At 44.2% G+C, this 14,125-nt stretch overlaps 1 long non-coding RNA gene across 3 annotated transcripts in view; it reads left to right on the plus strand.

Moving 5' to 3' along the window:
- The first annotated feature begins 3,761 nt into the window (after positions 1-3,761).
- LOC104152966 (uncharacterized) overlaps positions 3,762-14,125 on the plus strand; it is a 59,258-nt gene continuing 48,894 nt past the window's right edge. For all 3 annotated transcript variants that reach the window (XR_696110.2, XR_011137944.1, XR_011137945.1), the window contains exon 1: positions 3,762-4,285. This is a non-coding gene — a long non-coding RNA (uncharacterized lncRNA). The remainder of the gene's footprint in view (positions 4,286-14,125) is intronic.

Genomic DNA, 14,125 nt, shown 5'->3' on the forward strand with positions numbered 1-14,125 from the left:
GCTAAAGGAAATCAGTAGCTGATAAGAAAGCTAAATCTTGATCTTGCAAACATTTCTGCACATGCTTAACTTTAAAATTGTGTCCAGTTCCATTGGTGTTAATGGCTCTTCTCAAGGCCTTAGGGATAAGTTGATTTTTAAAAGCTTGCAGGCCTGTGGGCTAATAGCATCCCAGTATTGGACCATAGGAGAAGCAGGAAAAAGTGTATCACAAAATGTGCTGTATTAATTCAACAAATGTATTTAAGTTTTAATTATTTATAACATTTCAGAGTATATTAGTAAATGTTCTGTAATGTATTGATAATAGTAATGAAGTCTGAGTAATTCAATTACATCAGCCTGCTATTAAGTCTTGCTAAGAAATGGAAAGAGAAAGCACCACTTTCAGTTCGGACAACAAAATATGATTCAGCAAAGAAGTGCTAGTCAAACTAGATTTTCAAAACTGCATCCTTCAGGTTAAATTTCTGAATCTGTTGGTGTCTCAGTCTGGCTTGATTTTTGGAAGTATTGAGGAGTGAGTATCTCTGATATTCTTAATTGACAGGGTTATTTAGGCTAGTGGATAACTTAGACTATTGGTTTAATCACAGTGTACATGGTAAGAGAAGCCGATTGTTCTGTAATTTATATGAAAAAAACATCTAGAACTTTCCAGCAAAATCAGGGTTGTTAGATGTATACAAACACCCAGGAAAATACAAGAGAACTTAGGAAGTCATGGTCTTACTACAAAAATAATAATAAAATAATAATAAAAAAATAAAAGGACATACTGTGTTGCAGGTGTAACAGGTACCACTGTGGAGCATGTGAGTGTGCTCTACCCTGTGCCCACCATGCATGGACAGCAGTCAACAGCAGCAGAGTTACTCTCGTTTGCCCAGTGGAGACAAGCTCAGTAGTAGTCTTGCGGTATTTGACCATCTTTCCCAGCTGGGATCTGCACTACCCCAACCTTTAGGAAAATTCAGATCCAGATCTAGACTGAGCACAAGCTCGTCACATAAGCCCCTCTGTGGAGTAAAGCAGGAGAAAGCTCTGACAGAGAGGCTCTGAAGCTGCAGCAGGTCATACTGTGTCACCCTGTAGTCACTTACTAGATTCTTTTTCTCTCCATACTCAAAGAGAGGGAGCCTTTAGCTCTCCACAGATAGTGTGGTAGAAGAATAACTCAAGCTTAAGGCTGATTTCAATTACTCTTTTCCCAAAGATGTCCCAAACCTGCTCCCCATCTCTTTGTCCGTGGGAAAGGTGCCATTGCCAAATGCTGGCAGGGCTCTTGTCGCGGGTGCGAGACCTGGTGCCCATGCTGGTCCTGCAGGACAGTGGTGGCCAAAGGCAGTGGTTGTGCCAAGACGTAAGGACATATGGATGCCGAGGACGCTGGTGTGAGCTGAGGTTCTGTGCAAGGGAATTTCCCAAGCCACGGTGACACCTCTGCAGTCCCTGCAAGGCAGAGCGAGGATGGGGGTAATCAAGGATGGTGCAAAACAAAGACGAAGCACCTGTAACGTCACTGGGCATACAAGATGCTCTCAAAGATTGAAAGACAATAAAAGTTATATGGAAAACCAAGCATATTGTGAACACAGAAGCACAAGAACCACAGGATTGTACTGAAAAGAAACCACGCAGCATCGCTGATGAGGGATGTACTGGGTCTAATAACTGCGTTGAGCAAAGTATGCGAATAGCTTGATCTCTCTCTTGCAGTCTAGAGCTGCCAGGTGACCCCAGGATGTGGGCAGAGAGGCTCAAGAGACCACCAGTTTTCTATGAGTTAACTCCAACATGTAGATTTTCCATGAAGGCGGCTGGCTTTCTGCTGGCGCTGGTGGGTCTGGAGCCAGCATGGCAGGGAGGAGGTTCAGCTCATGGGAGAGGGACATCTTTTGGGGTGCCTGCATCTCAGACAGCTGCATCTCTGTGTGCTCAAGGACAGTCCCCAGTCTCCCAGGGGGGCTGCGATCTGAGCACTGCTAGACTGACCGTAGGAGCCAACTGTGGGAGCCGACCACCGCGGCCATGCACCCAAGCACCGCGGCAGCCAAGAGGCTTTCCCTGCCTTGCTGCAGAAGCACCAAAACGAGGGGAGTAGCCGTGGGGCTGGGTGTGCTGACACGGTGCCGTGTTCCTGCACCGGGCCACCTCTGCTGCGGCACCTGCTCCTGCTTCCCGCTCGGTACCCTGCGGAGAAATCACCACCATGTACAGATTATAAACGGATCAATACTGCATAAAAGATGATCATTAGGAAGATAGGACCTCCCTAGCTCATTGGCAATTATTTTATGATATTTCTGATTAATGATTCCATTTTAGCTGTTCCAGTGTTCAGCAGTCTTCATTTGTTAGTGTTGATTATGGGAGTCCATGCCTTGCCTGAATCTGAGTAATTTTGACCAACAAATGTGAATTAAAATCAATAGAAATGTCATTAGCATCCCAGTGCCATGAAAGATAATATGGCTATTTCTCATGCATTCAGTTTATTAAAATTTGCTAAAGTGTGAAATATGTATGACAAGTAATGATGTTTTAATCTTTTGCCAAGGTAACAATTGAAAGCTGATTGATTCCATTCAGTAATTATAAAATCAAAATGATGGAAGATTGTAATCAAGAAGGATTCTGTCTCATACTTTGTCACGCCTCCATGCAAGATAAAATTCTCATTTGTAACATCTCTTCTATCTGAAAAGAAATCAAACTCCTATTTGCCCGAGTTTGAATCTCATGGCTAGTTAGATAATAGCTTTTTTTTTTGGACTCCAGTGAGAAAAGAAAAGCAGCCTGTGCCCACCGACTGAAGGGTTATATCCTCATGTGTGCCATGCTTTCTTAAGGATGTTTCCATACACCCTCCACGTGGCTGTTATTTAGGTTTGTCTGGAACAGCTGAATCCAGTCCTTCCTCCTTCCCCTCCAAAAAAGGGCAGTGACAGCTTCTAAAGTCAAACCATGAGAAATTCCTCAGAGACAGGGTCCCGTGAGGTGGCGAGCATGTTTGCGGGGTGTGCTGGGGGTGGTGAGATTGTATTGTGTTGAGGTTTCTTCTTTTTTCCTCTCTGCTTGCCTTTGCTGGAAAGCAACTAGAGAATTGATTGCAAACGGTCTGAAAGCTGTGCAAGGACTCAAAATGAACCCCAGCTCACCTCTTCACCGGTTTTAAACAGCAAGAGTATTCTCTGGACCAGGTATCTACTCAGAGATGTCCTGGAGCAGAAAGCAAAGTTTCCTTTTTGGATTGCTTAGTTTTGACATCCAGATTTGGGAGACGCTCAGCTATTTGTAAGGGTAAAGGAAGCACGTCTCTGTGGAGCCCTGCCATCAGTTGAATGACTCTGCAGTGAGATCCAAGAGGCAGCGCAGTCAGTGGGTGGCCCCAGACAAATTTTAATGGGCTTTAGGATAAAGCCCAAGCATATCACGAAGAGCAGCAGAATGAGCCTTTGGCTGAGCTGAATTTCTGAGCATGAGCTTAACCATTGAAATTAATGAGACGTAAGCAGGTGCCTGAGCGCTCTGCTGACCCTTACCTTAACCCCTGAATAACAAATGCTGTCCGTTGGAGACTCCATGTGCAAGGGGGATAACCCCATTTAAAACAGAAGATCATTTTGATTTTCTAGTGACATAGCAAAAACAGAATGTGGCCCTGTACTCCTTGGAACAAGAAAATTTTAAATTATTATCAACTGCATCTGCTCACTGCAACGTTTTATGTGATACAGGTTAGTGGCTGGCTGCTAGGTAGGAGAACTCGGCTTCAGTCGTCTGACAAGATTCTGGGTATTCTGCTCACTAGAAGGGTTATTTTCTCTAACCATATTTCTGTAGGAATGCATCTTTTAAGTCTCCTGCTGCATTATTTTGACATGACCTTCATATCTTTTCAGTTCATAGTTTCTGGAATTCTTTTTCTCGGTATATGAAGTGATGTTGCTGGGTGTGCTTTTTATAACAAACCTTGATGGGAGATTAGAAAAAAGCTAATATACCCTATGCCTTGGTAATTTCAGGGTCAAAATAGATTTTGAGTGTTGATCTTCTTGTGCTTGCTGATTAATCTATTTGACCAAGCAGCTGGTGTATCAGATCTAGCCGGCAGCACACTGAGCACATTAGGAAAACAAAGAGAACGTGCGATTAAACTAAGAAGAGACAAGAACAGCATTTTCTCCCTGTTCTGCATGAAGGCAGAAGATGCTCCGAGAGGATACCAACTCAGTTTTCTGATTGGAACCATGGCCTTTTTCCCCCATCAGATTATTCAAAGGTAAATTTGCTTTTCACTCTCTCAGACCGACCATTTCCCCCTCACTGGTATACTTATTTATTAGTAACATTATTTGTAAAATGCTAACTTCATTGCCTGCACTGTTATGATGTTATCTCTATGTGCTTCTGTGAGAACGTAACAATGTCATGAAGAAAAATGATGTAAAAATTATGTGGGTACATAAAATGGGATTGACAAAATGTAATAAATCACTGCTGAGCTGAAGAACAGAGCTGCATGTGTAATGAAATACTTGGGCATTACATCATCGTTTATGTAACATCTGGCAGAGCCTTGTATTTCAGTGCTGCTTTGAATCAGGATCATTTTTTCTCTATGAGAAAAGAGAAAAACAAGACTCTCGATTTTGCACACAGAAAACTTGAGAAAAAGGAAAAGAAAGGAAACCCTTGAGATGTCTGTGTGAAGTTTCCCCCAAGAAGTACTGAAATCCCCATCTTGATGTAAAAAATATAATGTCCAAGCTGCCTACAAAATGGTTTACATCCAAGCAGGACATTTCAGTTTTATAAGGGAAATACGTCTTTAAGGTGAGGAGGATATTCTGGGGTTGCACAGGTAATTTCTGAAAATAAGAGCTTTTCTAATTTTCCTCACTGCACATACACTGTTGTATAACATCATTGTTATACATATATTATACTTACAGACTTCTAGCAAAAAACCCCCCAAAACAAGACAAAAGAAGGGGGGTGGATTATATGCTCCTGAGTATTTTCCACAGGCTTTTTTTCAAAAGAGGATTCACCCTTGGGTGGATGGACTTGAGGCTTGCGCCCAGAGCCGCCGGGGAGCCTGGCGAGAGGCAGGAATTGCTCCTTGGAAAAACGGGCCGATCCTAGGTGATTTTGGAGAAGGGTCCCCTTGCCCTGCCCGGGAGGGAGCCTCTTTGAAGGCCCCGTCTGACGCCTGCCCAGGTGACGGGAGAAGCTTGCAGCTGCTCTTGGCTCCAGGAGCGTGCACAGTGGATGGTGGGTGCTTTATAGCTCCGGCCCGGAGACTGGGAACGCAACAAAATGGTGGCCTCGCGCCGAAGGAAGGTTCCCAGGCTGCAGCCGTGTTATAGGGTGGCTACACTTCTGTGGGAGGATGGGTCGGGCATCTATCGCTGACAGTAGTTCACACCATGTGCTACTGATGTGAGTGTTAATTGAAATGTATTTTTTTTGCTGCTGCAGTAATTGAAGGCAGAAACGGAGGTCTTTGCTAATAAAATCTCTGGATGAAACCCCAACCCCGAAATCCTGAAATCAGCAGAAGTTTTGCTATTAATTTCAAGAGGGCTAGGTTATTTCCTTGTCTCTTGCTTCCGCCGCCCCCCGTGGCAGGGCCCTGGGCACGCGGTGCTGCAGGCGGGAGGTGCCAGACCCCCCGGAGCGGGCTGCGTCCCGCGGGCGACGCTCTCCTTCCCCAAACCTTCGGCAGGTGGCAGCCGCCTGGGATGCGGGAACAGGTCATCAGCAAGAGCTCGCTCTACCTAAAAATAACCTTTTTGCTTTCTTCTTTTCGTATTCTACCTCTCAAGGAGGAAATAGGACAGGTTGCCGAAGAGAAATCACTGTTTGTTTAGCTCCTTTTCTGTTAATCAAATATCACGCAGATAAGCCACTCATAGCGTAATCGCTCTTCTCCCAGAGATTTTCATATGGTATATTTATCCAGCAGCATAGGTCTGGCTGATACACAAATAGAGCTGGTGGTTACAGCCCTTTCGCTCCCCCTCCTATTTTCCCCGGGCTGGTACAGAATGTTAGATCCTGATATGCTCTCGAGTAAAGTGTGATACAAGAGTCCAGCGTGTAAAAATGGAAATGATAAGGGGAAGTAGTGCAGTCCTGATACAATGGCTAGTGTCCTAGAAACCTGATTCTGTGTGGGTGTCTTGAGTGCTTTCATCCTTTCCAAGCAATTGTTGGAGTTAGTGAAAAGTTTGTTTGCTTCGGTTTTTAAATCAGTGGTGACTTCTGTTGATTTTCATTTTGGAGGAGACTGGTGCTGTAGAGCATGACTGTCGCTATATACAGGACAGTATAAAATTGGCAAATGCAAAAGAGGGAGGCAATGGCCACGTGATTAAAGTGCGAGATTTGGAGTAGGGATATCTTGTTCCTATTTCTGGTTTTTCTGCAGGTGACCTTGGGAAAAGAAATCGTTACCAGGGCCAAAAGCTGGCCATGCACAGGGCTGACTCTCACTAGCAGTAGAGGCAGCAATGGGATATTTTAAGGTGAAAATGTTTCCAGCACCTGTCAGCTTTTGGATGAGCACATTTTGCTCTCTCTTGCAGAAGTCTCACAGCAGTCTGCAGCTGCCTGAAGGATTTCCAAGAGGAAGAAGAACCTCTCAGAAGCATCTCCCTGGTATTTTTGATCCCGGACAGTGCAGGACTGGAAGCAGACAGCCATGCAGGAGTGGCACTAGGCAGGAATGGGAGAAGGTCAGAGGACAAGTGATGGGTTGAGGCCAAGTTCATCTTAGGGGGAAACTGGAGTTGTGATAGATAGCACTTGTCTTAAAAGCTGAACCTTTCTTACTGGAGCAGTCCCAGCTGGCAGGTGCCTTGTCTGTGCATATGCAGAGAGGTGGGTAGTGGAAAGCCAGCATTAGACAGCACAGTGGCACCAGGGAGTCTGCTGGGCATTTTTCCACAATGTGAACTATCTCAGCTGTAATGCAGTGACAGAGGCTGGTCTTTTAAAGGTGTGAGCTGGCCAGTGAAGCTCTTCTTTGGGTGTTAACCTTCCTTGTTCTGCTGCTCCTGCTTCTCCCCCTGGCACAGGAGCTGCCTCCTAGGAAATGTTGCAAGGTGCATGCTGCTCCTCTGTCCACTGCACTTGCTGATGCCTGCTATCTTGAAAAACTCCCTCCCCTGTGAATAAAAAGAGTTGCTATGGCTTGAGTGACAGGCCTAGGCCTTTGCACTAAGGCAGCAGTAGATGATTTCTCTCCACAGGGATTTCTGTGAGACACCCAGTGAGACTTGTATGCACTTAGCTTTTCTTTGCATTTACCGTGCGTACTCACTCATGCTCCTCAAGCTATGTCACGGTCACAATTTAAGCAGGATATTAGAAGCCTAAATTATCTAATGCTAATGAGGTTCTTTTGGTCCCCTGGAAAGAATCACTAAATATGAGCTGACAATGCAAGAATTATCTGTGAGCATCAGAGGGAACTGGCTTCCAAGGAGAAAAGAAGACTTTATTTATTTATTTTTTAAATATTATTTATTTAATAAAATATTGGCCTAATGGCAGGTGAGCTTTTTTTTGCTTTCTGGTTGTTTCAGTGTCCACTGCCCCGGGTGTGAGGAAACCTTGGTCCTTTCCAGGGCTGAAATGCTATAGTAGTACAGCACTCCAGCTCTTCTGGTTTAAACCAGCAATGGCCAAGGAAAGAAACAAAGCTTTCTCTCTCTGCACCAACCCATTCTTCTAGTATTTGTAAATGTACCTTTTTCTGAGCTAGTTATAAGCTCTCACATCAACTTCTCTCCCTCTAACTACCACCTAAGGATGTGAGTGCAGTGTATCTTCCGGTGCTTCCGTTGCTGGGACCCCAGTTCAGTCACGGCCTGGCACCTTCCCCGTGCACTGTTTGGTCAGTGGGAGGGCTGGCCCTTAGCATTATTTGTATCTTCGTGGGCTCAAAACACTCTTTTTAGAGTATGCTTCTTTTCAAAGGCTGAGCTGTGCCTCAGTAAAAGGGAATGAAAGGACACTCTCTTGCTGTTCTTTGTTTTGCTCACAGCTCTAGCTTATACCCTAGTGCTAGAGGAGCTGTTGTTTTTTTTTTGGTTTCTTAGAATAATTGTCATTGCCATCCTCCAAAAAACAGTTGGCCTCAGTCTCTTCCAAGTGGATTGTCATACCCAAGAGACTTGCTGCTATTTGTTTGCTCTTGGTGAAAGAGGGGATGCTGATTTCCGTCACTAATTTAATTTAGATGTCTGTATGATGTGTGGGGACTAGTCTATATGGTCATAGACTGTGTGAGATTTAATGTATGATAAGGCTTCTTAGGGGAGTCCTTTAGGGTACTGAGCAGGAAGGAGCATTTCACTCCTTAAGAGATTAGCAATTTGCTCACGATTTAGTCAAGTGCTAGGGCAGGTGGTAATATGTGCCCCTGGGACAAGAAACGAGTTTGCCCAGACTGCCAGGAAGATGGTAGCCTTTCCAAAGAGGTGGGAATGGTCAGGAGTCCAGGGAGAAGGCTGCGATCAGCCCAGGAACAGTGGCCCGGGAAGGCAGGGGTGGAGGAGCCAGCTTGGCCACTGCTGGCTGCAAAGCAGTGGGTCAAAGAGGTGCTGTGGCGTCTCAGCAAGGGCAACATGCCCTTGTGAATTTGCCTTGGGGACAAAGAGATTAAGCAGGATTTTTCCATTTCTATCAGCCAGTATCCATAATTATCTTTGCAACCATGCTGTCTATTGGGACTTATGACTGCATTACTCATATTTACTTGCATGATGATTTGGCTCAAATTAAGGGTGATTTCAGGCTGAGATCAAGGCACATCCAGGTCAGCAATGCCTAAATAGGACCACCTTCCCAGAAGCCAATGGCCCAGGGCATAGCTCAAGCGTTCATTGAGGAACACCTCCACCAGCCACGTAGGGGGCCGTTAACACCCACATCTACCTAAAAGAAGTGCTGCGAACAACCTGCGTGCCTGGCCTCCAGTGGGCGTGTGGTGCTCCAGCCTCGCACCCCCCCAGCCCAGGGGGATTGGGACAATGACCAACCACACTTTGGCTATTGCTCAGCAATCAAAACTTTGAATAATGTTGATGAGTTAATTCACCACCTCGGGAGAAGGTTTCCCTGCTGGTGTAATAGATGAAGGAGCAATTATGGTTAAAGGGAAAGAATCTTATATGGAGTTGTGTAACAGTGCCGTTCCAGATTTGTTTCTTTTTACTTCTTGACAGCTGTTTAGCATTATACAGATGTATGTATTGATAATATTTCCCATAATTTCTACAGAATGAAGCTGCAGTTATTTCCCAGATCTTCTATTTAATTCAGCCAAGCCATATTCAATTACCTCTTTAAGCAGAAGGTTGGGTGTAAGCAGAGCCAGGCTGGGAGTGTTTCGGTAGCATTGATTGGTGAAATCACAGTTGGTTCCCAAACTCTCTGGGGAAAGCTGCCTCCAGTGGGCTCTTCTCCCTGCCTCTGTTCCCCCCATTTTTGGGAGATGTAGGGGTAGGGGAAAGTAGAAGGGAACTCAGTCCTTCATCTCCTACTCTGGCCTCTGCCCAGGCTCCCTGCTCCCGCTATGCTGATATCCTTTGTCAGGACGATCCTGTCAGGAGAAATGTTAAAGGGAATATCTATTGTTGTCATTTGGTAGGATGAAGATTGCCACTAGTGCACACTGTTAGGTCCGTGGAAAATATTTTAAGAATTCCTGATGCTTAGCATAATTCCTGCCTTGTTTTTTCCTAATGTTGGTTATTCATTTTGACCTTTACTAAGGCCACTGGCCTTATTTTTGATTTCTCTTCTATTGTCTTTTTCTTGCTTTGAGCTGGTGATGTTCAGCTGACGCATGTCAAATTATTCCTGATTCATGCCAGGACCATTATCTGAAAACAATAAGCCTGGGATATATAGTTCGGGTGGTTTTTTTTTTCCTTTGTTCTCTTCTGTTTGATGGTTCACTTCCAATATTCCTTCCCGCTGACTTCCAGTAGAGGTTTTTTGCTTTATAAACAAGTGGATTGATTTCCAATATGGACTTTTACTTCCTTGAAAAAGCATCTCCTTGGGGGAAATTGGCAGTTCTCTCTCTATATATTTTCTTATTTGCATTTAGTTGGAGGGGTTTGGAACCCAGAGACAAGATTTACGTCAACAAATCCCTCTCCCTCTTATCCAATTTAGTTGTTTTAACATAATACAATCATTTTCTAAATCAAACTGATGGAGCGGTTCCTAAAGGCATTACACCAACTGTATATCTGGAATCATATTCGCTTTCTTTTATTGCATTAGCACCAGGCTTGAACTTTTCAGATTTGCATTGTGCTTTACAGAAGTTCTCAGGATATTTGAAGCAGTTTATAGCTGGAATCTGGTGTGTTTTAAACCAGAGACTGGAGAGTGGATTATAGAACAAAGCTTGTGCGGAGGTGAGCTTTTCTTTACATGGAGCAAGTGGAAACCAGAAAAAGAAAGCAAGAGGAACCTTACATTTCCTAGGTGGTTTTGGAGACATTGAAAAGTGGGTGCTGTGTTGCAGAACTGATTCTGATGTACATCTCATTAGACTCTCTAAAGTGTTTTACTGACCTCTGTGAGACTTTGCTAGAAAGAGGGTGCTGCTCAGTATGAGCAAGGGTCCGACATACAGCAACAAGGGCTGCTCACAGAAAGCTGTCCAGAGGACGTGCACCCAACACCTGGGATATAATCTGGCAACCCTCCAGCATATGCTTTTGGCGAACAGGTCTCCTGTTATTTGAACATTGTCTTTCTTTTCTCCGTGATGCCAGATGGGCTGTAACTATCAGGCATCCTTCTTAAGATATGCTTATAATACTAATGAGGGGAATTTTCAAAGACACAAATGAGAACCTAGCTCTTGTCTGTGCTTTTGAATATCTCCTCCATTGTTCTTACATGGTCTGAGGTTATTTCAGTCATAGTGCTTGGCCATCCAGAATAGGAGGGAGTTTGGGACAACATAGCTAAAGCAAGTAAGCAAGTAATGTATTAGGTACAGAAAACAAGCCCAAGAACATACAGTGAAGGGGAAAAGAAAGCTTCAGTGACACTGTTTGGATAAAGCACCGAGTTCCCTAAGCTGCTGAATGGAGAGGTACGTTTGCGCAGAGACCCTCCATGTGAACATGACCTTATTGCTTCTGGTCCAAAGGGAGTTTGTGTGAAACAATCTCAGTATCTCTCCACTTGGCACTTAGTTAAACCACAGTCCAGCAACTGCTCACACATTACTGAGGTCTGGCTGTCAATTAGATAACAATAAAAATCCTGATTTGCTCATAAGTGGATGTCTCAGGGCACGGTTAAAAGACTGTGAAGGTATCTGATTCCAGTCTGGTATCATTTGATACCTCTGATCACATTCCGCAACATAGACCAGCTATCACTGTTGGAAGGTGCATCCTCTTTGCAAGCACTGGCAGATAGGGGCAAGGGAGGTTGTTAGGATGCGTCATGGGGTCCAAGAAATCACTTGCAAAAGAGAAGTAAGTCAGCGCCGGGGCGTGAGGGCTACCGCTGGTGCTCTGTCTTTTGAGTAATTGCAGTATCATGAATCTGGCCTACTGCGCTAGCATTGTGTTCATTTCCAATAGCCCAGCACTCCTAAATGTCACAACTAGCTTTTGGCTTAAAGTCTTAAAAATTCAAATCAGGATTATGAATAATGAATTGGCACAAAATAGCTGGCAACTGGAAAACATTCTCAGTTTTTAGCGAAAATCTTACATTGTTTATAAAAAATATAATAATAATAAAATCCATTTTGAGATCTGTACTCAATTCCTGGAACAAGATACTAACCTTAAAATACAAAACTCTACTACCTGCAAATAGTAGACAAACTTCTGGGACCCAGTATAGACCTGTAAAAAGAGGTACAAGATAAAATAGTTCTAGTTCGTGAAAGGAGCTGTGCATTTCTCACATGGTTTCCCTAGGAAATAGAGTTTCTGTGATTACACTTCGCAGGTGTTTAAACATGAGTGTTTGCTGCTCCCAGAGCAACATTTGAACCCAAAGACTGATGTTCAGCTACATCTTGCAGGATGCAAGTCTTGCAGGACCCCCACCTGAAGGGTCAAAGAAACCTGTGTGCTGGCCTGTGACCAGAATATTCGGCAGTCGGGGAAATTTGTGTTGGTATGGTGCCCCTCTCACATGTGGAGCCACCTTAGGGGAGGATGTGCTCAGTGGAAGATCATACAGTCAGGGTTCCCTGCCTGGGTCCTGTTAGCAATAAACGTCAATATGGACTGTTGAGGTCCACCGCTCCTTTTGCACCTTTTACCCTGCCCTCTCTGCAGTGAGGCCCAAGTCTTCTCTTTGCAGCAAGGCCTGAGCATCCTGTATTCTCTTCCTGCAAAAAGGAGTTAACCACTGTTAAATTAATACCCAGTGTAACAGATTTCTTCGAAAATGAGACATTTGAGGAGTTCTAGAGGTGTATGATCTGAGGTGTATGATTCCTGCTGACCGTGCACTAAATGCAGCTCAGCTGGCTGCTGAAACACGCCATTCTAAGAAGTTAATTGTTATTAAGAGTGTTTAAAACATCCTTTCAGTGCATGCCATTGACTGCCCACATGAGCAATTTTACTTACAGCCCAATCTTTCCTTTACTATCGATTATATTAGGAAAGAGATGAAAAATATGAAACCAGTGTTGCAGAGAATAGGTCAGTTTATTAAGTCTCCCTCTCCAAATTGGCTGTTTTAAAATTCAATAGATGAACATAAAAAGCTGATCTTAGTGCGAAAAAAGCCTTCATGCAGTTAGTTCCAAAGGTAGCGTCCCTCTGCTTTTTATTGTCAGGCTTTTCATGAGAACCATGAAGCTGAAGTATGCTCGACCTCTTGCCAAATGATTAGTAGTGTATTTTTACCTCTGATAATCACATTTTGTCGCTATTTCAAACTGCAACAAGTTGTCATTATCTCCTACATATATTTCCACTTGCCACACACTGTACTTTATTATGAATGCAGTATTTATCCGTATATTATCAAGTGGCTTTTAGATCAATACCCCAACACACGGTGCTTGAGGTTAATGCAACTTATGAATACTGAAGGTGCTTACACAGCTGTGGTCTTGAGGAATTCCTTCCTCTTCAGAGACAGTCTAATATGGATGTGCTGCTCTCTCTCCAACTTGTGTGGTCAACTGTCAAGAAGCACGAGACACCAAACCATCCCACTCGCAGCTGCCAGTGGACTGGCACTGCAGGGCAGAGGAGCAAGGAAGGCAGAGGGAAGGGCTTTTTGGGTCATTTCAACCCTCCTCTCCCCCATATCAGTGCAGGACCATGCTTACTACACATCTTCTTTTGTGTACACACTGTACAGGTCGATGATTTGCAAACCCTTGCTGTAGACATTTTTAAATGTAAATGGTCTTCATGGAGAAAGTTAATAGAAATACCTGAAGGAGACCAAGCTGCAGCTTAGCATTCCTCATCTCCTTTGCTTTTTCCTGGCAATTTCTTTTCCCTTTCTGTACCGTACCTCATTTGACTACAGCAAATTATCATTCTTCATATTTGGTGTTTGTCCCCACAGCCTGTTCATCAGCTCCCACACCCTCTCCCCTTTTACCTCTTCCCCCTGCAAAGATAAATATGAATTCCTGATGTGGCCAGGAGCTCAGATGAGGATCAAAGCCCTGATATGTAAGGCTTGATACAAGCTTACTTTAGGAAGGCAGTCCTTGCCCCTGGGGAAGTGGTGACAGCCGAGCGAAATGGCTGGATGGGATGGGTTGGCAAACAGGGACAATGCCTGCTCTCTGCTTCTTCTCCCCTTGGAACCAGTTCCCAGGCCCATATCCTCTGGGCTTGCACTCACTTGTTAATAGAGCTTTGATAGCAAAGTGGTCAAAACTAATGGCAAAATCCCAGGACAGGTTATGATAAAGGTATATGGGAAAAGGATTGCCTTCCTGCCCTGTGATATGATACCTCCTTGTCTGCAGAAGAAAGCAGCAATGGTTTCTTTCCAGCACCACTGCATGGCTCACTTATGTCTAACTGGATGTCTGCTCTCCCCCCAGGTTTGTTTCAACCCTAAATTCATTTTTAAAAGG

The sequence above is a fragment of the Struthio camelus genome, chromosome Z (genome assembly GCF_040807025.1).
Source record: "Struthio camelus isolate bStrCam1 chromosome Z, bStrCam1.hap1, whole genome shotgun sequence".
Classification (NCBI taxonomy): Eukaryota; Metazoa; Chordata; class Aves; order Struthioniformes; family Struthionidae; genus Struthio; species Struthio camelus.